The following is a 21974-nucleotide window of genomic DNA, read 5'->3' on the forward strand; positions in this document are numbered from 1 at the left end:
GAAGCACTACAGCAGATCAGCTGCAGTGCTTGAAGCTGTGTTGCTGTAGCGGTTTAAGTGTAGACGGCATTAGACTGCACATTAAGAGATAATTTGTATATTTAAGTAGGACACCATTGGTGCATATATTAAAATATCTAAATCCTTCTACCACTGCCTTCTCTTTGGAGTGGAGTGAATGGACTATAGCGAGCTCTTTTCCAAGCACTATTTCCTTAGCTATATATAGAAAATTCAAATTGATAGGATACATTTGTGGCTTAAGCCTAGGTAACCCATTGCATCTCCCAAAAAGGTTTCAAAACTATGCATGGATGATTGATGTGTAGAATGCGTTTGCTCAATTATTGATGTTTTAAAAACAGCCCCAACACCATTTTCAGCCATCAAAAAGGCCTAAGCTTGGAGAAAAGAGCATTCCACTGCTCTCAAAGGTACCCGTGTAACGTGAATGAACTTTCTCTGGTAGGAAAAAGAGTCTCTAGAATCCCAAAGCAGCTTAGTAGTATAGAATTTGGGCTACTGGACTATTGGATTGTGCTGTCACGGTACCTCTTCCCTAAACAGGCTGAAGAGTGTATTTGATCTCCAGTAACTTAATGTTTTGATACCAAGCCACTTTTGACTTACCATTTCATATTTCTCTCACATTTTGGGGTTCACTTATGTTACTCTCTGCCACAATAATTCACCTGTCATTTCAGGATCAACTTCAAAAGGGTAAGCTAAAAGCTAGTTTCCATAACTGAAAACTATGGAAAAGGACACAAAGCAAATGGCAAAACTATTACAGAGAATTCTGAGCAATAATAGTGAAAAATTCATTTAATCTAGATTTTTTCACCTTAATTTCTCTCTAGGTAGATGTGGCGGTAGAAGGTGGGGGAAAGGAACCAAAAGATATTATTTGACTGTCTACACACCATTAAGTCTTTAGCTCAGTCTATTGACAAGGATCTTAAGTGGAGATTCACTTCCTTTCATATGGCTAGCTAATAAACCATGTAAAGCTCTCGCTTTTAGATGTTAACAGAGTACGCACACATCAGCTGGGGGAAAAGAAATGAACTAATCTAAGAATACCAACAGCTGAAATGATCAACAGAGTCTTGTCTGTGGTGTTCCCCCCCCACCGCCACAGCTGTGTAAGATGAGTTTGAGAGTCCTAGTGAGAAGACTGAGTATAAGCACAAGTATTAGAATGATTGTACTGTGTAAATGGAATTTTTAATTTTCAACGTTTCAAATTTTATTAGAATGTTAATATTAATGATTGGTCCAAATGTTAGTAGCCTTTTCCAGTCTTTCCAGTAATGCAAGCTTCTTTTCTATTGTTAGTCCTGTCTGGGTGCAGTGGTATATTTGAACAAAAATACATTTGCTGGCAGGCTTTTTTGACTGGCATACACTGAGATAACACAATTAAACAAGCAGCCATTTACATTTCTTTCTTTTTGCACTCTATTTATTAATGGATTTTAGAGATTATTTTTTTTAACAACGCTGTGTCTAACAATTTTGGTCGGCAACACTGATATACAGTTTTTAGTTGAAGCGTTCAGTTATATTGAAGCATACGTTGTGCTCATATGTACAGTGTTTGGTGGACCATATCAGGTGCTTGTACAACATTCATCTTTCAAAAGGCGAGTAACAGGGTGGATATTGGAATAATAGGACAAAGCAACCTGAGATAGAGCATGACGACATACATTTTCGTACTAAAACTTTCAGGTACAATTAACATATACAGTGAATCCCCATTTTATCAAAAGAATGCCTAACTTCCCTAGATTTTACCTCAAAACACTTTGTTTTTTGGGTTAAAAAAAAAAAAAAAAAAAAAAAAAAGGTTTTTGGAGTGGCTGGTGTACCAATTAGCTTCATTAAGAATCATGAGGCCTTATGGGAGGTCAGACCATGTCGCTTAAGGGCTATGCTTTGGGTGGGCCAATTTGGGAAAAACGGATCGTTATGCCCAGAAAGACCAATGCTTGCTGGATCTGCCATTATTAAATACCGGTGTAATGAAAGGATATTTTAGGTAGCAGTATCTGTTACACTACAGCTTTGCCCCTCCAATTTGAATAATTGACCTGTTATTTGTGTGCCCAAGAATAGACGAGATATTTTGGTTACCGAGGCACTAAGCTTCACTTTAGCTGGGATGGGCTGACATAACTATTGGGGTACCGCCAAGCTCCCATGTGACCTACATTCCTACCCCAAAGTTTCTCGCTCTGCTGCAATCCCACCCTGCAGAGGTGTCAGAAGTTTAGAATGACACAGGCCATTCAGTCTTATTTTTCAAGGCTTCTGTAACACAAAGCAGGCTTATTATTAAACCAGTGGGGCCCTTTGTCCGAGATACAAAGGGCATTTTAAAGACGACAAGTCATTGCGGAAAATAAATGCGAGACTTTGCTTCAGTTACTTCACGGTTGAGAGGATGTTAGAGAGTTCTGAAACTGAGCTGTAGGTGACAATCTGAGGAACGTCACACGATATTGATAGTGTCACTTAGAGGAGTTTTGGAATTTAATTGATAAATCAACATTAACCCAGTCACCGGGACCAGATGGCATTCACCTAAGGTTCGAAAGAACTCAATGTGAAGTTGCAGATTGTCCTTGTAATGGCTTCCGTACATCATGGCTGGAAGTTAAGCTAATGAACGTCTATTTAAAAAAAGGCTTCTTAGGAGCGATCCGCTTACATGACGTGTTCCAATTGTCGGGTACCGGAGAATGGAGTCGAGAACATCAGTTAAGAATAATTGTCAGAAACCTAGAAAACTAAACTGTTGACATAGCAACAATAGACCAAAGCTAGTTCTAGTAAGGAAATCGTGTCTTCTATCATTAGAGTTCTTTGAGGGGTCAAAACATGTGGACAGGGGGATTCAGTGGACTAGCGTACTTAGATTATCCAGAAATGCTTTGAAAGGTCCCTCCCCAGAAGCTCTTACGATAAATTAGTGTCATGGGTAGGTATAGGTCTTTCATGGATTAGAGAATGGTTAAGCTGGACAAGGGTTAGGAATTAATGGTAATTCTCTGGGAATGGAGGGGTACTAGCGGTGGGTCCCAGGGTCAGTCCTAGGATCCATTTTATTCATTTCTTCATAAGGTGAATCTGGTGAAGGGTAACGGGGATGGTGGCACGTCTGGTGATACTAACTATCTAGTATTAAGACAGAGTTATGCGACTGCAAGATTACAGAACTAAGTGTAATTGGATGGCAACGATGGCGAATGAAATTTCTGATGGATAAATGTAGTAATGCATTGTGCAATACACCACGTTACCTAAATTGTTGGGGTATTAGCTACAAGTCAGGAAAAGATCGTGCGGTGTATCGTTGTGTGTTTTCGAGTGTGCCCGCAGTGCAGATGGTGGTTCAAAAAGCAACATGAGTTGGTCTATTTAAAAAATGGGATAGGAATAAAAGTATTTATTTCCTGTTATAAATCTTGGTCTTGCCATATCTGATCTGTTGTTCAAGATGTGTGTCTCTCTCAACCTCAAAAGTTATTTCGCACTAGAAGGTTCAGATAAGGGCACAATGTTAGGGGTTTGGGCGGTAGTTCCATATGAGGAGATTAGAGGGCTAGGCCTCTTAGCTTGGGAAAGATGAGGATGAAGTAGGATATTGTAGAAGTATCTAAATCCATGGTGGGGTGTTGCAGAAAGTGACGATAGGGAACAGTTATTTATCTATTCCCGTATCAAGCTTGGGTTCAAATGACATTTTAGGTAGCAGGGTTATATAAACAATAAATAGGGGTTCTTTTCACCGCGCTAGGATACTTGTGGATCTTACCGAGGAGGTTGTGAAGGCTGGGATGACAATGTTTAATAGGGAAAGGTAATCATGGTGGGCTGAGTCCTAATGGCTGTTAGCCAGGAAGGGGTAAAGGTATTGGAGGCCCTAGCTGGGTTCTTGTAGAGTATTGGGGGAGTATGCGTGCGGAGAGGAAGATTGTCTTCCTGTTAGCTTCACTCCCTCTGGGGCACCTGGCATTGGACACTGTCAGTAGACAGATACTGGGCTAGATGGACCTTTGGTCTGACCTGGTACGGCCGTTTTTATGTTATGTTCTAATACTTGGTTTATGTTTTCAAGCTTTTGTAAGTATCCATGACAACTAGAAAATTTGTATTTTTAAAAATGAAAGCTGATATTCTGATATCTTGTAACTCCAGGAACGTGGACCCTAGTCATGAGCCTAGAGTGTTTATGCCTTAAACCTGTCGTGGCTGCAGAGGCTTAATGCCAGTGAAAATCTGGCTCCAAGTGTATGTCTACACTGCAATTAGACACTGGCCTGTGCCAGTAGACTCAGGCTTCCAGGGCTTGGGCTAAGGGGCTGTTTAATAGACATTCCCTGCAAGGTGGGAGGATCCCAGACTTTGAGCTGCAGCCTGAGCCCAAACGTCAATTAAACAGCCCCTTAGCCCAAGCTCTGCAAGCCCAAGTCAGAAGGCACAGGCCAGCCTCTGGTTTTTAATTGCAGTGTAGACATACCCACAGTCTCTGAAGCTGGGCACCCAAAACTGAGTCCACTGGAAATTAGTGGATGCTTCTGAAATTTTTGGCCTTAACTCATTGATGTAATGAATATACTAGTCATGAATTTTTAATGCATATTCCTTTTCCATATAGAATGTATATGCCCCAATGACATTTTTCTGAATAGAGAATTTGTAAAACAAAACAAAACAAATTTAGAGGAATATTAATGAGGTAGATGCTCCTATAAATAGCTCAACTGATGCAACTTCAATGGAGCTATGACAGTTCACATCAGCTGAGGATTTGCTCCAGTAATTTTAAACTATGGATCTTTCTCTTGTGCTTAAAGAACAGGAGTACTTGTGGTACCTTAGAGACTAACAAATTTATTTGAGCATAAGCTTTCATGGGCTACAGTCCACTTCTTGTGCTTGAATCTCTCATAAGGTAAGAAGAATGCCAATAAAACTATGGTATTTATTCAAAGGCTATTCCCTCATAATTTAGGAAGAACATTGGTATTTAAACAGAAAAGACTTATTAAAGTATAGTTGAAAATGGGTTGTATCACTGTACCATAATCATTGTTTTGGACTCAGATGTGATCATTGAGCCTTGTGATTCATTTAAGACATCTGGATTTGCTATTGTCAGATTACTGACATCCTTTTCTTTCTTTTTTTTTAATTAATGCCTTGAATGTCTGTAATATTTAAATATTTATAACTTGGGTTCACCAAGTTCATAATAAGCACAAAGGAAAATAAATCCACTATGCAAAGGGTGATTAGCATTATCACAGTCTTCTACAGGGCAGCTGTTTATTTTCAGTGTTCATTTTCTTGGATCAGTCAGGTAGATAGCTGTTCTTTTAGGGCATTTCTGTTAATTTAGGTAACTTCTTTGAATTGTAAATCTACCACCAAATTTCTAAAAATTCAGCCTGGAGCTCATAATTCAATGATCACAAATTCAAAAAATGTCTCCGTGTCATAGGCATTTCAAACAAATGTGATGCATATACACTATGAATCACCTAATACATCAATGCCTATATGAAACTTGAATGGAAAATGTCCAAGTCTGTAGGGTTTCTCAAATAAAAAAATAATGTAGTATACACTAGGTACTTCCCAAAGGACCATATTCAGGTTGAAATACCATATTACTATTTGTTTGACTCTATAAACTCCTATATTTATCAATATGGCATAGCAAAAATAGAAATGTGATGAGTGGACAACCAATAATTTATCAAATTTTCAAAAATTGCGTTGGATTTGTGCCCAAGTCCAAGGATCTAAGGAGTTGTAGAAGAGGTAAAGGAAGATGAAAGTGCTACCGGAGAGTGATTTGGGGAGCATTTGTATGCAGGTTTATAAACACAAATCATGGGAACCATATCTTACTCTGAAAAGTATCAAGAATACTATGTAAGGGCCCAAGCCTTCAGTTTTAGTCATACAGCAAGTCCTTAGTTATGCATGTAGACCCCATTTGGGTGGCAAGGACTGCTGGCTTGAGGCCACAGGATTGTGCCATAAATGTTTAATTGTAATAGAATTGCAGCTTGAAGTCCTGGTGGAAAAACTACTTATTTTCAGCTCCCATAGCATGTGGTGATATCCAGACCTGTCATTGAAATGTTTTTTTCCCCTATTGAAAATGTGCTTATCTATGAGATGTCACATAGTTGCTCTATCACATAAAAATATGAATCTTACTCCATAAATGTCAGTATTCATATTGAAATTGTCAAATATTTAGTGGCTGTCAGCAACATCCTGGAGATTGTGGGCCTATTCAGTGACTTCAAAGGGAGTTCTCTGAGGACAGAATTTGGATGCTCAAATGAAGTTACTTCAAGTATACACTGTGAGCAGAACTTGGTCCCACGTATTACCTTGTTAATGGGCCAAATTTTACCTGGAGTGCTCATTGACTTGTGTACATTCAGAGGATAGAATTTGGTGCTCTTTCCAGAGGGAGGGTACAGGTTTTCTTCCCACTCTCCATTTTGCACACCCAGGGAAAGGGCTAGCCAAAATTGCAATTCTTGTGCTTGATGGAGTGCAATGACTCATCTTCCTTGTCTAAATGGGGGCTATCCAGTACAAAGATTGTGGAGCCATTCACTTCTAAGAGTTTTTTTCTGAAAGTCTATAGAATCTATCTATGGGCTGAACCCCCCAGCTCCTTGACTGAATAGCACACTGTCTTTACTGGGGGTCAGTACTGGATGGGATCCTTCTCTTAGACCAGGGTACGGCAACCCTTCAGAACTGATGTGCCGATTCTTCATTTATTCACTCTAATTTAAGGTTTCTCATGCCAGTAATACATTTTAATGTTTTTAGAAGGTCTGTTTCTCTAAGTCTATAATATATAACCAAACTATTATTGTATATAAAGTAAATAAGGTTTTTAAAATGTTTAAGAAACTTCATTTAAAATTAAATTAAAATGCAGAGCCCCATGGACCAGTGGCCAGGACCCGGGTAGTGTGAGTGCCACTGAAAATCAGCTCACATGCCGCCTTTGGCACACATGCCACAGGTTGCCTACCCCTGTCTTAGACCAAAGAACTGCTGCAGAATCATTCTGTGCAGACTATTGCAGCCCAATAACCAAAATAACCAACCATGGGAGAGGATGGGAGGATTCATGCCTTTGTAGAGAAATGTGCCTAACCCTATTCCAGCATCACTCCTACACTCGGCCCCTGGGCATTGAGGTCTACATGGAGTAGGCATTGTGCAGTACAGAATTGACCTTCCACAACCCAGGCACTCTTCAATCCAGCTCCACCATTTGCAGCAGGAAGCCGCATCAGTTGTGCTGCCAAGTTAGCTCCACAGTTGTGAATCTGGGGACTGGACATGCCTCTCTTAATAAAACGATTAAGAGTGTAATTTAGACTTTCCTGACACATAGTAGTGCACTTTGAGAACAAGAACTGAACCACAGTGATAACTGAGCCTTTCTCTTGATTTAGGGTTTTTAGCTGTTACATCTTTAAGAGTGTAAGAGGTTCTACCTTCAGGCCAGAGAGAAAAAAACACCTGGAGTTCATGGACCCAGCAGTAGCATGGTCACTCAGAGGTATAGAAGGCCTCTGATCCCAGCTAGAAAGCATGAATAGGGGCCTATGCTGTGCAAGTGGGAGTTATGACCTTAGGGATCTCAGGATATAGGGACTTGCTGTTAGTATAATTTGTCTTTAGTGAAGAAATAAAATAACACACTTGTGCATGAAGGCCTGTTAGAAAGGGTTTGACTTAGTACTGAAAGATTTTTTTACAAAATAAAAGCTAAAATTTGGTTAGTTGTTGTGGTTTTATTCTCATTTTAAGTAGCCTGTAGTAGATTGTAAGCCCCTTAGGACAGGGTTTGAAAGAGCACTGAGCATACTGTTGTCACTCAACAAATAATAATGGATAAAGCTGGATAAGCATTGGATAACATCTGTTTGTTCCCTTTGGAATGATTACTTTTCAGATGCAGGTATAGTACAGCTCAATTTATATTACAATTAATATTTAAAGTATAGAATGATAGCGGTGAGATTGTAGGGGAAATGTTTATAGAATAAAGATAGTAGAATGTTTAGAGGGAAGCAGACACTGAATATATAAGGCTAAGGGAAAGAACAGAGCTGCAGCAAAAATAAGAGCCCTCATAAAGCACCAAAGCAGATAGAAGAAAAATGTTTTACAGTAACAGCAAAGCACCAGGTATTCTTAGGTAAAAATTGGCAAATAATCATTTAGAGTCTCATTTTCTTACCTGCGCCTCCAGTGAAGTTAAAGGGAGTTTGCAGTGTTAGGCCAATGTGGACCACTGCTGAAAATTGCACCTTTAATGTTTTATCAAATAGTGTGGCAGAGACCAGGCTTCCATGGCTCCTAGAGTCAACTGGAATATATTTTGAAGAATTTAAAAAACACTGAGTCAATTTTCGTGTGACCCATAAGCATGAAAGAGGGTCAATTTATGAATTTGCCAAGGTGCGAGTTCAATTTTTAAAGCTGAACTCTAACAAACTTGATTTGCCAATACATAATAGAGTCCCATACAATAACCCCTCTTAGTTGAGTCCACGGAGTGTTAACATACTAGCTTAATGCTGGGTTCTTTTTAGATCAACTTGAACAGTATTTCTGAAATCAGGAATTGCTTATTCTTTACCAACCAAAAGTGTATTAATTCACCAAGAATCACATTAATATATTATCAACAGTTCTCCACTCAAGTGTAGATGCAACTAGTTGTGTATACTACCCGCACAATATAGACTTGCAAGCAATTATCACAGACTAGAGTTGAGGCTCAGTAGTTATATCAAAGAATAATGCTTAAAATTCTTTTCAATCTCTCTTAGGCTTGGACTTATAAAGGCATTAAAATCTAAAATGTAGTTACTTGAGGTCTCATTAGGAGTGTAGATTCAACAAAATAGCCTACAGTTGTTTATATTAAAGATTAGGTGGGGAAATACAATATTTGAAATGAATTCTCACCACCCTTAAACCTGGGATGGGGGAAGAGTCCTTTCCACACAGCTGGTCTAGGCATCGGTCGCACTTAGGATTCTGCAGCTTCTTGTGTTGGGTTCAGTCAACTCTCGTCAGCACTGGGTGACTTGACTTTTATATACTCTAGTTTCAGGATCCATACAAGTGAGTGGTTAAATTTTTACCTTTCGATTTCTTTGCCTGCTTCCATTGTTATCTAGTAGATTGTGATGATGTGTAACAAATTACGTCCATCCTTTTATTATCGGAAGCTTTTTGAGGGTGATTCATTTCAAGGATGGTATTTCTATATTGGCTCCATCTATCAGCTGGGATTCTCCCTCTCTTCAAAGCAATATCTCGTAATATCCCAAAGTTATACCTTGGTTTATATCTTCTAACATTTCTCCTTCCTATTGCCAGAAAATTCCAATTATTTCTAGAATACAACAATTACTTACAAATGAAAACCAACAAAATCCTTATCTTCTAGATCTGGAGGGAATACATAATGCATTCTTTGATTTTATATGTAAGCATTTTGCATTATTTAGGACTTTCAAGCTTATACAGAGTTCTTTTGTAAGTTTGTCTCTCTCACCAAAAGAATTTTTTCCAATAAAAGATGATACCTCACCCATCTTGTCTCTCTAATAGAACAGACATTTTCCACATATAGAATGATGTAGATCTGACTCACACGGCAAATGTACAGATTCTGATTTGACATGACTAAGACTATTCATGATATATTTGATTTACAAGGAATACAATATATAGTTCATAATTTGGGGTGAAAACATATGGCTTAGATTATTTGGGGTAACAGTTTGCTCAATTTGACCTTCAGCTTTCCAGCCACATATCAAGTTTGTTTACCTTGCAGCTTCCCCACTCATCTCTTTTTCTTGATACTACATGTGCAATGGGCAATTTGCATAGCAAAGCAAGATGTGATACTTGATTGGTAACTTGAAGACTTTTTTAGAGAATTGAGAAAAAGGGTTTATCCATATGCATATTACAAGAGATCCTTGCGTAGGTGATTAGCAATATTGGTACTCAGCCATTTTAGTTTCTATTTTTGGGGATGGGAAGGCCCAACCTTGGCTGATTGTGGGTCCTTAGACAAAGTGTCTCATGTGATGTGAATCATTTTCTTATTGTCTTTATAGGGGGATCCTATTCTGGAATAGAATAAACTGAGGGGGATAGATTTTTATCACTTTTTTTCTTTCTTTCTTTTTTTTTTTTTTGGAGAGCCAGATGGAATCATTAGCTATTAATCATACAAGGCATACCCCTGACAGACCTCATAAATTCCAATTAATATCTGATTGATATGACTAGTGCACTGCAAGAGGCGGAAGTAAAAAACAGTTCACAATCCCAGACAATAATATGGCTGTTGGAAAAAGTGGACAGGAGACCTGTAAGTAATCCATTTAGTGTGAAACAGACGGAGAAGAATGAGAAATCCTGGAGCAGAAAGAGGTGAGGCCTGGAATCTGAGACAAGTGATCTCAGCTGGAGTGAAAGAGGGTTACTGAGTCTTGGATAATCAGACCAGAATGTACAGAAGTACATTGAAGAGAGCACATTACTGGAGCAGAGGAAGCCTAAGAGAAGAGAAAACCTACAGCGAACAGCAAGACCTAAGGCAGAAAAATGCTTTTAGAGGCGATAATTGCTTTGTTAGTGTTTACTTTTCTGTCTCTGAAGAGCTTTTCTTAGTTGGAAAAAAAAGCATGGCTCAAAGCTTTCATTTCTGTCAGGAAGCAATGCATATTTAGGTTTGTCAAAATGATACTTTCCACACTAGAGAATGTAATCTGAACCATTCTAAATAGTCTCACTTGACAGTCATGCTTGATAAAGACAAAGAGAGCATCTCTAATTGCTTTAGTCTTTTACTAATGAGCTTATTATTAATATGAAAGCACCATTATAGTTAATTTAAAAGATAAACATAAAAAAGGAAGAGTCCAAAAGTCTTCTATTTTTTTTTTTATTATTTCATTTTTTTTTAAACAAATCTATTTTTTTTTTAAATCCAGCAATTGCTAAATGGAAATTAGAACTTGCCTGATAGGAACTGTAAACATCAGCCTGAGAATGAGTAGTAAAAAATATTCTATTGTAATATTTCTTATCCAGTGAGATTATTTTTAGTGATAATGTAAAGCAGATGGGACCTTTTAATCCAAATCAAAACCTTATCACATAATTACTACTGAGAAGCCGCAGGGAATCATCCATTCTCACTATCTTGATATTGGTGATCCAGAGCTCTTGATACCAACTGTATTTGCATTAACATTTAGCACTGGAATAATCCAGACTCCATAGACCAAGGATTTAAAAATTCATTCATTCTAGTTATTTCAGTGAGAACAGGTTTGGGTCCTAAAGGGTCTAAATGACTTAATGCACAATTTCCACTGACATTCATTAGAACTTTGTATTCTCTAATCATAGGAAGGTAGAGCTGGAAGGGACCTCAAGAAGTACTGTAGTCCATCCCCCTGCACTGAGGCATATCATCACTGGCAGGTGTTTGTTTAACCTGTTCTTAAAATCTTCCAGTGATGGGGATTCCATAACCTCCCATGATAACCTTATTCCAGTGATTAACTATCCTTATTGTTAAAAAGTTTTTCCTAATATGTAACCTAAATCTCCTGTGTTGCAAACTAAGTCAATTCCTTCTTGTCCCACATGGAGTGGGCATGGGGAACAATTGATCACTGTCCTTTTTAAGCAGCCTTTTACACATATCGAGTCCTCCCATTAGTCTTTCCTTGACTAAACATGCCCAGTTCTTCAAACCTTTTCCTAGGTCAAGTTTTCTACAGGGCCGGCTCCAGGCACCAGCACAGAAGCAGGTGCTTGGGGCGGCCAATGGAAAGGGGTGGCACATCCAGATCTTCAGTGGCGGATCCCTCAGTCCCTCTCGGAGGGAAGGACTGGCTGCTGAATGGCCACCAATTGCGATCGCGGCTTTATTTTTTTTGTTTGTTTTGTTTGTTTTTCCTTCTTCACCGCTTGGGGCAGCAAAAAAGCTGGAGCCAGCCCTGGTTTTCTAAACCCTTTTTGTTGCTCTTCTCTTAACTCTCTCCAGTTTTTCTACATTTTATCTGAAAGTGTGGTGCCCAAAACTAGACACAATACTTCATCTGAGGGCTTACCAGTGCCAGATAGAGTGAGACAATTCCCTCCTATGTTTTGCATACAATACTTCTGTTAATACCACCCAAAATATTTGCCTTTTTTCCAGAAGCATCACATTGTTGACTCATATTCAATTTGTCATCAACAGAATCCTGGAGATACTGCTCTGCAGTACTGCTGCCTAATCAATTGTTCCCCATTTTATACTGGATTTTTTTTCACTCCTGAGTGCAATACTTTGCATTTGTCTTTTAGTTTCATGTTATTGATTTCATACCAATTCTGCAATTTATCAAGATCATATTTAACTCTAGTCCTGTCCTCCAAAGTGCTAGCAACCCCTCCCAGCTTGGAGTTATCAGCAAATTTTATATGTATCATTTTGGGACGTTTTGAAAATCCTACCATAAGTATATTCAGTTAAGGAAACTGAAATCCTGACTCCACTGAAGTCCAAGGCAAAACTCCTCTGGGCCCAGGATTTCACCCTGTGGCTGCACACTATTCCACTTGATGGCATGGTGCAGCAGCAGATCTGCCTGTTTCCTTCCTGGTCTTCTACTGCTCCACCTAGCCTCCAACACCATCTGGGTTGAGGTGACTGAGACCTCTAGCTAAGTCACTTCTAGCCTCAAAATCCAGATCAACACTGTGAGGCGATATGATTGCAACATGACCATTTATATCATTATTGCAGCCTAAATATGGGTAATGGCTGCTCCCATGAGTCATCAAATCATGCAAGGGCATGTGACTAACACATGTGACCCTGGACTCCACCTTGTGCCCGTAATTTTCCACAAACTAAGAATGAGAGCATCCCCTTCATGTGGATCAAGATTCTGGAAGCATCTCCTGCTCTGATTTCTAGACCATGGACTGATACTAAAAGGAGCATTCCAATCAATGGATTGAGGACTTTCCAATCTTTTGGAAGTTACCAGAGACTTTACATGCCAGTAGTTTATTCCATCACTGTTTCAAACCTCATACAAGAAGTTTTCAATGAGTGTATGTGTTTGTTTTCCTTGGCCATTATAACTGTCTCCCCTTTCTTCTTCTTTTTTTTTTTGTAAATAAACCTTTAGATATTAGATACTAAAGGATTGGCAATAGCATGATTATTGAGTAAGATCTGAATTATATATTGCTCTGGCTTCGTGGCTGGTCTATTGGTATTAGAAGGACCCTTTGTTTAATTAAATAGGGTTTAAATAATCATTTATCATAAAGTCTAGTGTCTGGGTGGTGAAACAAGGGCTGGGATGCCTAAGAGACTGCAGTTTGGATTTCTTGTTAACCAGTGTGGTAAGACAGAAGTTTACTTTTGTTACTGGCTTGTTATATTTTATGGAAGAATAACCACCAGTCTGGGATGTGTCTACCCTATTTCTCAGTAATTTGTCCTGAATTTGAGCATCCTCATCTGTGGCCCACTGAAGCACGGTGACAAAGACCAAGAAACTTAAACTATTCCCTTTTCTCTAGGAGGCCTTGATGTGCAAAACACTTCCCTGGTTCCTGGCTCCAGACAGCCTTCTTTACTACACTGAGATGTGAAGGTCTGCACTCCCTCTCTCCCAGCCAGGAAGCAGCTGAGCTGGGATCTCCATTTTTAGCCACCCCCTCAAAGCTTGACACCTGCTTCAGCTGTTGTAGGGTGCAGCTGCTTGTGTTCCCAGCAGCCCATTGTGACTCATGCAGGGTTTGTACACCCACCACCCAGCCAAATTAACTGACACTATAACACTGTGCAACACTGAGTAGTTTTCCAATTTAATGGCATATTTATTTCATTCTGAAAATTGTTCTAAATGTTCTACTTTTATTTAGATATACATTGGTTGCCTGCTATGAGCCAAACTCTGCCTTCATATACCTGTGTGGAGCAACTATTGAAGACCTCTTTGAATGAGATGAGCACTTACGTTACATTGTTACATTTAAATATATTTTTCATACTATGCGATATAGTCTCCCTTGATGTATATGTGATATCTGTTAGCATCAGAGTTATACCAGAGTATCGAAGGAACACTGGAATCCCTACATTTGGCCTACTATAATTTAGCTAAAAGCTTTTAATTAACAGTATATGCTGGACCAAATTTGATAAACAGCTACAATAATTTATTTTTAAAACCCTTACAGGATTGTGAGCTCTGATGTAAATGCACTAGAATGGTAGGAAATTGATGATGATAACAATAAGAATGGGGTGGTATTTGTTCAAACTGAAAAGTACTGCACGTACGTTGCTCTACAAAAAAGTTGTTAGACACAGTAATACTGTGATTTTTGTCAAAGAGATCTTTTAAAAATATTTTTAATTCATATTTGAAGTGATCTCTGAGCAGATGGAGAGTCTGTAAATAAGTTTATGACAAGACTCGGGTTTCATCTAATTGAAAATGAAAGGTGAATACTGTATGTAGCTGACTTTTATTTTTAGGTGAGCTGTTTTAATTTACTGTCTGAACATATCAGGGAAGGAATGAGACTATCGGAATGTATGGTACCTGCCTCCATAAAAGTAGAGTGATTATTTCAGGATAATCTTCATGTATCTGCCAAATTGACTTGACTAATGAAGTCAGTTAGTTAACATTATAACCCTGTGGGAGTAGCACAGTGCCTGTTGAGGCCACACACTACCTGAAAGTATGTTCTGAGATCATGCAGTTCTTGAGTTTAAAGAAACAGTAACCTGTATGATGTAAACTGTAAATTTTTACTGAGAAATAGTTAGGTGAAGTCAATGTTACACCACTGACCATGGCTGCCATTGCCTAATTTACCTCTTAGTAAAACTACAATGCCTTGTTTCCACTAGGCTAGTGCACTTGTATTGTTTAGATCATGGTAGAAATGCACCTTTTTTGCTTTGAAGACAAAGCCATGGGGTGATTGATTGTTTTCTCCTGAGCCAGCCTGTCCTAACCCAGAAGAACTTCTGCTCAAAGTCACTCCTCTGCCCCCAGAGTCCTATAAAGCTCAGTATTCTGAGGAGAGGATTTTCCCCTAAGACTGTTCCGATGATGCATGATTGCTCTGCCACTTCCCAGTGTGACCAGTAGTCTGTTTGTTTCATGTGTGACAAGAAACATTGCTCATTATTCATTCTGCTCATGTGTTATAAGCCACCACAACCCTGTGTCTGTATAGTCTATTTAGATTGTAATCTCTTCAGGGCAGGGATTGACTAATAATCTGTCTTTTTATGGTAGAGTAAACTATCATATAGAAGGAAACAATTACAACCTCAAACAGTTAAGACAAAGACCATCCTCTTATTTTTACAATCAAAAATTTAACTCCTTCAAAAAGAAATCACACTATTGAAAAAGTGTTCTTTAACCATGATACTGCAGTCTGGACCTAGCCAGAGACAGCAGATTTGATCCTCTGTATGAGGATTCTGGACTAATCAGCAAGGATCACTACTTTGCTTTCCCCTCCTTTTGGTGGGTACTTTCTTGCTTTTCAAGGCTGGTTGGGCTAGAACTATGACTGCCCAGTGGGTCCAAGAAGTCATTCAAGAAGGTTGTCACCCAATTTCAGGGTTTGCCTCCTCCCTACACCTAACCCCGTCCCTCTTCTGTGATGATTCTCAATATTGTGCTATATCTGCTTCACCTGGCTCTATTACAGATAGTGTCACTTGATTTCAGGGGAAAGGGTTCTATTTTCTATAATTCCTAATACCAAAGAAGCAAGGTTGGAGGTGCTTAGAACTAGAGTATATGTTTTGTTTTGTTTTTTGTTTTTTGGTCTGCTATGCTGAGACCCAAGGACATGACATGCTTTCAGCCAGTAAAGAGTTGTCTTACCAGGAGAGAAATGGATGTGTCACAGTTAGAGGTTTGAATAGCATGTTGCCAAGTCGGAAGAATTTAATAGAAAAATTTGTGGGTGGATAGTGAGGACATCATGTATTAGGTTAAGAAAAGTGTAGTATCTACCTGAGAGTGTACAAAGCATCTTATATTCATCACCATCTGTCACTTTTTGATTTATTTACATTAAATAAAACACACCTATCCAAAAAACTCCGCCATCATGTACAATCACTTAGATTACATCATGAGCATCAGGTTAGCCTGCATCCCTTCACATCAGCTGGCAGTCCTCAAATGACAGACACTAAAAAATAAAAGCATTACTCATCCAGATTATAACTATTAAAAGAGAGTTTTTATAACTATACTGTCTTTTAGCAATTTAAATGCCACCTTTGATATGAGCCTTTTTGTACATACAGTTCACTGAATGGCACCACACATACACAATGATAACCAGTCGCCTAACACAGAATGTTTTTTGGATACCAATGGCCTAACGTTTTTCAAGCTACCGGTACAAAAAAATTGGTTTTTAATTTCAAACCAGCTACTTATGCAATGTGTATATTTAATATGCAATATTAGCAAGCATGCTAGGAAATAAACATTTTCCCCTTACTATCTTGAGCTCTAAGGAAAGGAAAAGTTTAGTTCTACAGGCCCAATCCTTTGAAGTCAGTGGAACAGAGCTAATGTACACCTGCTGAGAAGGGCTTACAATCTCTTTAAAATGAAGTACAATGTTCAGAGAGGGTTTATAGACACTCTGTTCTATTAGATGTCTGGTCATTACTGTAGAGGATATGTCAGAATAAAATCATAATTCCAAGAATACCTGTCGTTGGACAGTTTAGAAACAAGCAAAAATGTAATATATCATGTTGGGTCTGGGTTATTTTGTTGGCTGTGTTGTTGCTATCTGCCCAACACTGCAATTTATAACCTCTGACTACTGACATTCTTTTATGGAGGGGTTTGTGTTTAGAGTTTTCACTGGCCTCCTGAGAAATGAAATTTCTTTCCATATGTTCTGTCTTGCAGAAACTTGAATTGTTTAGCATTTTACTTGGTTTAATTTGGATCATATTGCAACACAATGGTTGGACTCTCTGAAGAATTCATTAGGCCAGGAATGTATTGTAACAACAAAAGAGAAGAATTAATATTGGATAATAGTGCTAAGATTTTTAGGGGTTTTTTACAAAAGAAAAGATACTAAAGTGCTTTAAGACACAATTAGGTAGATTAATATTGAATAATAGTGCTAAGATTTTTCGGGTTTTTTTACAAAAGAAAAGATACTAAAGTGCTTTAAGACACAATTAGGTAGATGCTTACACGAAACTAATTCTTCTGATGTCAATACTGAACACAGGAGTAAGGGCTTGTAAGACCAGGCTCATAGTTTACTTCAGTGAAATCTCGCAATATGAAGTCTAGAATTTTATTATTTATTGTGATTTGGCTAATAGGATTTACAACACATGATCCTACCTGCACGAATTTGATATAAAGAAATATAGTAAGAGCTCTCTGAGACGTATGAAACATACTGTGTCTGCTGGTAAAATCATATTATTAATGGTTTAATTTCTTATATTTTGCACAGGATTCAAGGTTCCAATTAAAACCCTGTTTGGGCCATTGCTTTGCCTTCCACTTCTTAATCTTTCCCGAAAGCCTCATCACTTATCTAAAGCAAAAGAAGAATGAGGTAAGGCGAGAAAGTAATGAAATGCAGCATAACACATCTGTCAAAGGAGCAGAAAGTAGCTTTAAAAAAATCCAGGAACAGTGACATTCAGAAATTATTTGTTGAGCACTAAATGCTTTCATGTGAGGCATGTTAATTCCAAGGGGTCCATGTCTGTATTATGAGTCTAACATACACTGGAGGTTTTGTTGCCTGTGTTAGAGAGTTTTATAGTTGAAGTAGCCACAGGGTATAAATAACTGATGCCAGTACTGTGAGTGATAATCTGTATTGCTAAACAATCTCCTGCTTTGTAGAATGCAACCCTTTAAGAGATTCTTTGATATTTTGGTGCTGAAAATTATGAATATAATTAACATTTTTAAAAATTCTTTAATATCCATTTTTTTTTATAACGTTAGGTTTATATTCTCCAAATACAGACAGTCCTCAGACTTACAACACAATTGGTTCCTGAAAATGGCATCGTAAGTCAAAATGTTGTTACTCGGAACCTCAGTACTCTCCATTGCGGGACCAAGCGTCAGAAAGTTGACACTAATTGTCATAAATCGAATCAGGGTGTCAATTCAGAAACATTGTAAGGGCCGTTCATCATAAGTCAAACGTTGTAAAGTCGAGGACTGCCAGTACACCAAAGGCAACACTGGGCAATTTGTTATTAAAAGCCCTAACCTAATTCATCACGCAGAGATTTGATACTCTTTAATTCTTTATTGTTGATAATACATCTTTTTGAAATTCCTGTGCTTGACACTTCATTGCTATGTTGTCACACAGTGTTGCATTACTACATTCAATGGTAGATAGAACTAGGGATGACATAGACAGAGGAAACACCAGTCCATGAATTTAAGGCATGTGTAGAATATATGTCTGTACAGTCAATTGAAATGATCCTAATTTGTTTTCATTCTGTAATATCTGGAGGGTTTAGAAAGGGTAGGTTCAGGAAGAGTTGAAGAAAAAGTTAAATTTCTTCCTTTGCTCCTACCAGCCTGTTATTCTATATGAGTATTTTTAAAGGCCTATACACTAGATAATGATAAAAAAAAGGAAAGGTATAGCCACAGGTACTTAATTCATGTCTTGTAGGCATCAGTTATTCCATATCTGACCTTTCAACCATTGCATCTTCATTTTATGTAAGGGCCAAATTCTTTTCTCAGTTACTGCAATGTAAATCAAGACTATTTTCAAACTTCCATTGAATTCAATAGAAATGTTCTGGAACTAAACTGGTACAAATAAGAACAAAGTTTGGCTCTAAATGGGAGAGTTGCTTCCATTTCAATATAAAAAATTACAAAATTCTGCTCCCAGTTATACTCAGGTAACCCCAGTAGTGTAATCAAAGGCAGTATTTGGCTCATACTACTTAGAGTGTCCCTTTTTGATAGTCCTCTTTATTTCCCTGCCTGTACATCATCCAGTATTCATATTATTACATGGGGCATCAGTGGAACTTTCCAGGACCATTTGCTAGGAGCAGCTTTGAGACATCGCCTCAGATGGTTATGTGCTGCAGTGGTAACTATTGTTTATTTACCCTGGTATTCGGTTAAATCCACTGATTGTTGTAAACATCATCATGTAGACAAGTCAACATCACAATAGATTATGATTCTCCTTCGATGATGCTGATAATGCATTATGTTTATTTAACAACTGAAATCTAATATTTATCCATAGAATAGGAGCAGCATCGATAACCACAATTTTTTTAAATGTCGTTTTGATAATTACCATGCATATCTTTCCTACAAATGCAAAATTTGTGTAAGTTTCTGAAACAATAACTTGATATTTTTGATGCTGCTGTAATAGCCCTAATAATTTCATTAAGTGTCAAGAATGCTTTTTGTAAGCCTCCATCTTTTAGTGTGTTCCTCATTCATCCCCAAAAGAACAAGGCCTCACTCTGGGCTGAAATTTGACATACAATACATCATCCATGACTAAGTTTTTTTATGCATTCTGAAAAGGAAAAGTTATCTTCAGCTCTAGGAGTAAAAATACTGACTATCTTTTCATGTGGTATAAAGGAGGAATAATTGCGATGAAGTCAGTGGAGTTACATCTCTGGTAAATCAGTGGAAGTGAGATGAGAAAAAGGCCTAGTAAGCAGAAAAAAGGTAAATTATAAGGGATAGCTAACAGAACAAAGCAGATTACAGGGTAAATAAAACAAAACACACAACCTAAGCTTAATTCTAAATGTAGGCAGGTTGCAGAGTTTCTGCAGCTTAGAGTTCTGGTTATTGATCTTTACAGACTTGTCTCAGCCTGGACTCAGCCCTTGTCTTTCCCTGGTGTAGTTCCTTTGTCTCTTCAGGTGCTTTCAGCAGTCTTCTTCCTTGGGCGGGGAGGCAATGGAGAAGAGTGCTCATTGACTCCCTTCCCCAGCCTTAAGTAGGGTTTACATAAGGCAGGAATCCTTTGTTTCCAGTGGAAAAATATCAGCTGTGTCTAAGGTGGTACTTTGTACCAGTGACATCATCACATGACCATGCAGTGTCAAAGCAACATTCTAGGAAGCTCCTCAGGAAGGTGGGAAATTAGTATTTTCTAAGTCCTCCTTAAATGGCTCATTCAAGCTGATTGCCTACTGTCTGCTGGGCATTCCCCCAAGTACACACAGTTGTACATAGTCAGTCTTCCTAACTTCAGATACAGAAATGATACATGTATACAAATTGGATAATCACATTCAGCAAATTATAACCTTTCCAATGATACCTTACATGACCCATCTTGCATAAATATATCTTGGTTATGCCATATTCATATCATAACAATATTTCAGTGAAGAATATGGAGTGTCACAGCCCCAAAGTCATTGTTTCTTGTAATAAATGCTTACACATGAATAGTACGTGATGGTGGCGGTGTTTGTTATTTGTATTACCATTGTGCCTAGTAGCCCTACTCATGGACAACAGATCAGTAACACATAATATATGTACCATTATACACTGCAGACATTTTTAATGATGACCACGGGGATATCTACACACGTGGTTACCCTTAAAAATTTGTCTTGCATAATACATTTACCTGAATGTAAGTGGTACTCTAGGACTATCCTATGATTGATATAGAAAATTTGAGTAATGTATGAAAATACTATTCTGGGTGTATTTAAAGGTTGATAAAATATATTCATTATCATCCAGCACATCCTCTGTGACCTGCACAGAGACTTCATGATGCCTGATTCTAATCCCACCTCTTAAATTAAGAGTGACTCAGTACAGGTCTAAGAAGTTATGCTGGTAGCATTTCAGAGCCTTTCCTTTAATTGATGACTATCTCAGATTTTTATGGCTAACTATTTCTCTTGGGTTTTTATCATTAAAAATTTCAACATCAAGACCTGCCAGTTACTGTAATGTCTTCACTTCAAAATTGTTTTTTTGAAGGTATTCCCATAATGTAACAAATATAATTCTAGAAATTAATTGTTTGGGAGCATAATTTGTTGACATTAATAGTGTGGATCACTTATTGATACTCAATAAATCGACTTTTTGTTTTAGTGCAAACATTTCTATTGTGCTTCTGTAAGTAAGTATATCCATGTTTATGTAAAGCTTCTTTCTGTGAAGGATGAGAAATTATAGAAGATATTTTTCTCCATCTGTCTGATTTTTTGTAAGTTTGTATAAAAAACCAAGACAAAGACCTTACAATAATAGGAAAATTTGATTTTTGTATCAGGCTAAAAGATTCCTGTTTAAAATCTTTTGGGTACTGACAGGTCATTTGTTTGACGGGCAGATATGTTTCATGGTTTGTTATACTGGCAGTAGTGTGTTTAAGATATAGATAGATAAATATTCATATTCATTTTACTTATGAGATAGCTTATTGTCCTTAGTGCACAGCAACAAGCTACTATGTCATGGATGAGAGATCTTGATTCAAATTTTCAGTGTACAATTTCTCCAGGCCTGAAGGCTTTCAGTGATTCTAGTCTTTCAATGCACAAATCCTTTGTTTGAATATAAAGTTTGATTATGATAGATTAATCTTTATATATTAATTGTTAGGTGTACTAATTGCATAATTATGCAACACTATTATGAGTAATGTTTTCTGCTGCTTTTTTATTTACTCTCTTTCTTTGGTGCAATCAGAAAAAAATGTGCTTCAGTCAAAGTCCTTTAGGAGATACATGCATGCGTGCACTGGACGTGGCTAATACCAAATGCAAA

At 37.9% G+C, this 21974-nt stretch overlaps 1 protein-coding gene across 5 annotated transcripts in view; it reads left to right on the forward strand.

Moving 5' to 3' along the window:
• The window catches only part of TENM1 (teneurin transmembrane protein 1), a 1495391-nt gene that overhangs the window by 622409 nt on the left and 851008 nt on the right, over positions 1–21974 (forward strand). For all 5 annotated transcript variants that reach the window (XM_075068828.1, XM_075068831.1, XM_075068830.1 and 2 more), the window contains exon 4: positions 17653–17757. The gene's annotated coding sequence lies outside the window, so the exon portion shown is untranslated. The remainder of the gene's footprint in view (positions 1–17652; positions 17758–21974) is intronic.

This window comes from Chelonoidis abingdonii, chromosome 8 (genome assembly GCF_003597395.2).
Source record: "Chelonoidis abingdonii isolate Lonesome George chromosome 8, CheloAbing_2.0, whole genome shotgun sequence".
Taxonomy (NCBI): Eukaryota; Metazoa; Chordata; order Testudines; family Testudinidae; genus Chelonoidis; species Chelonoidis abingdonii.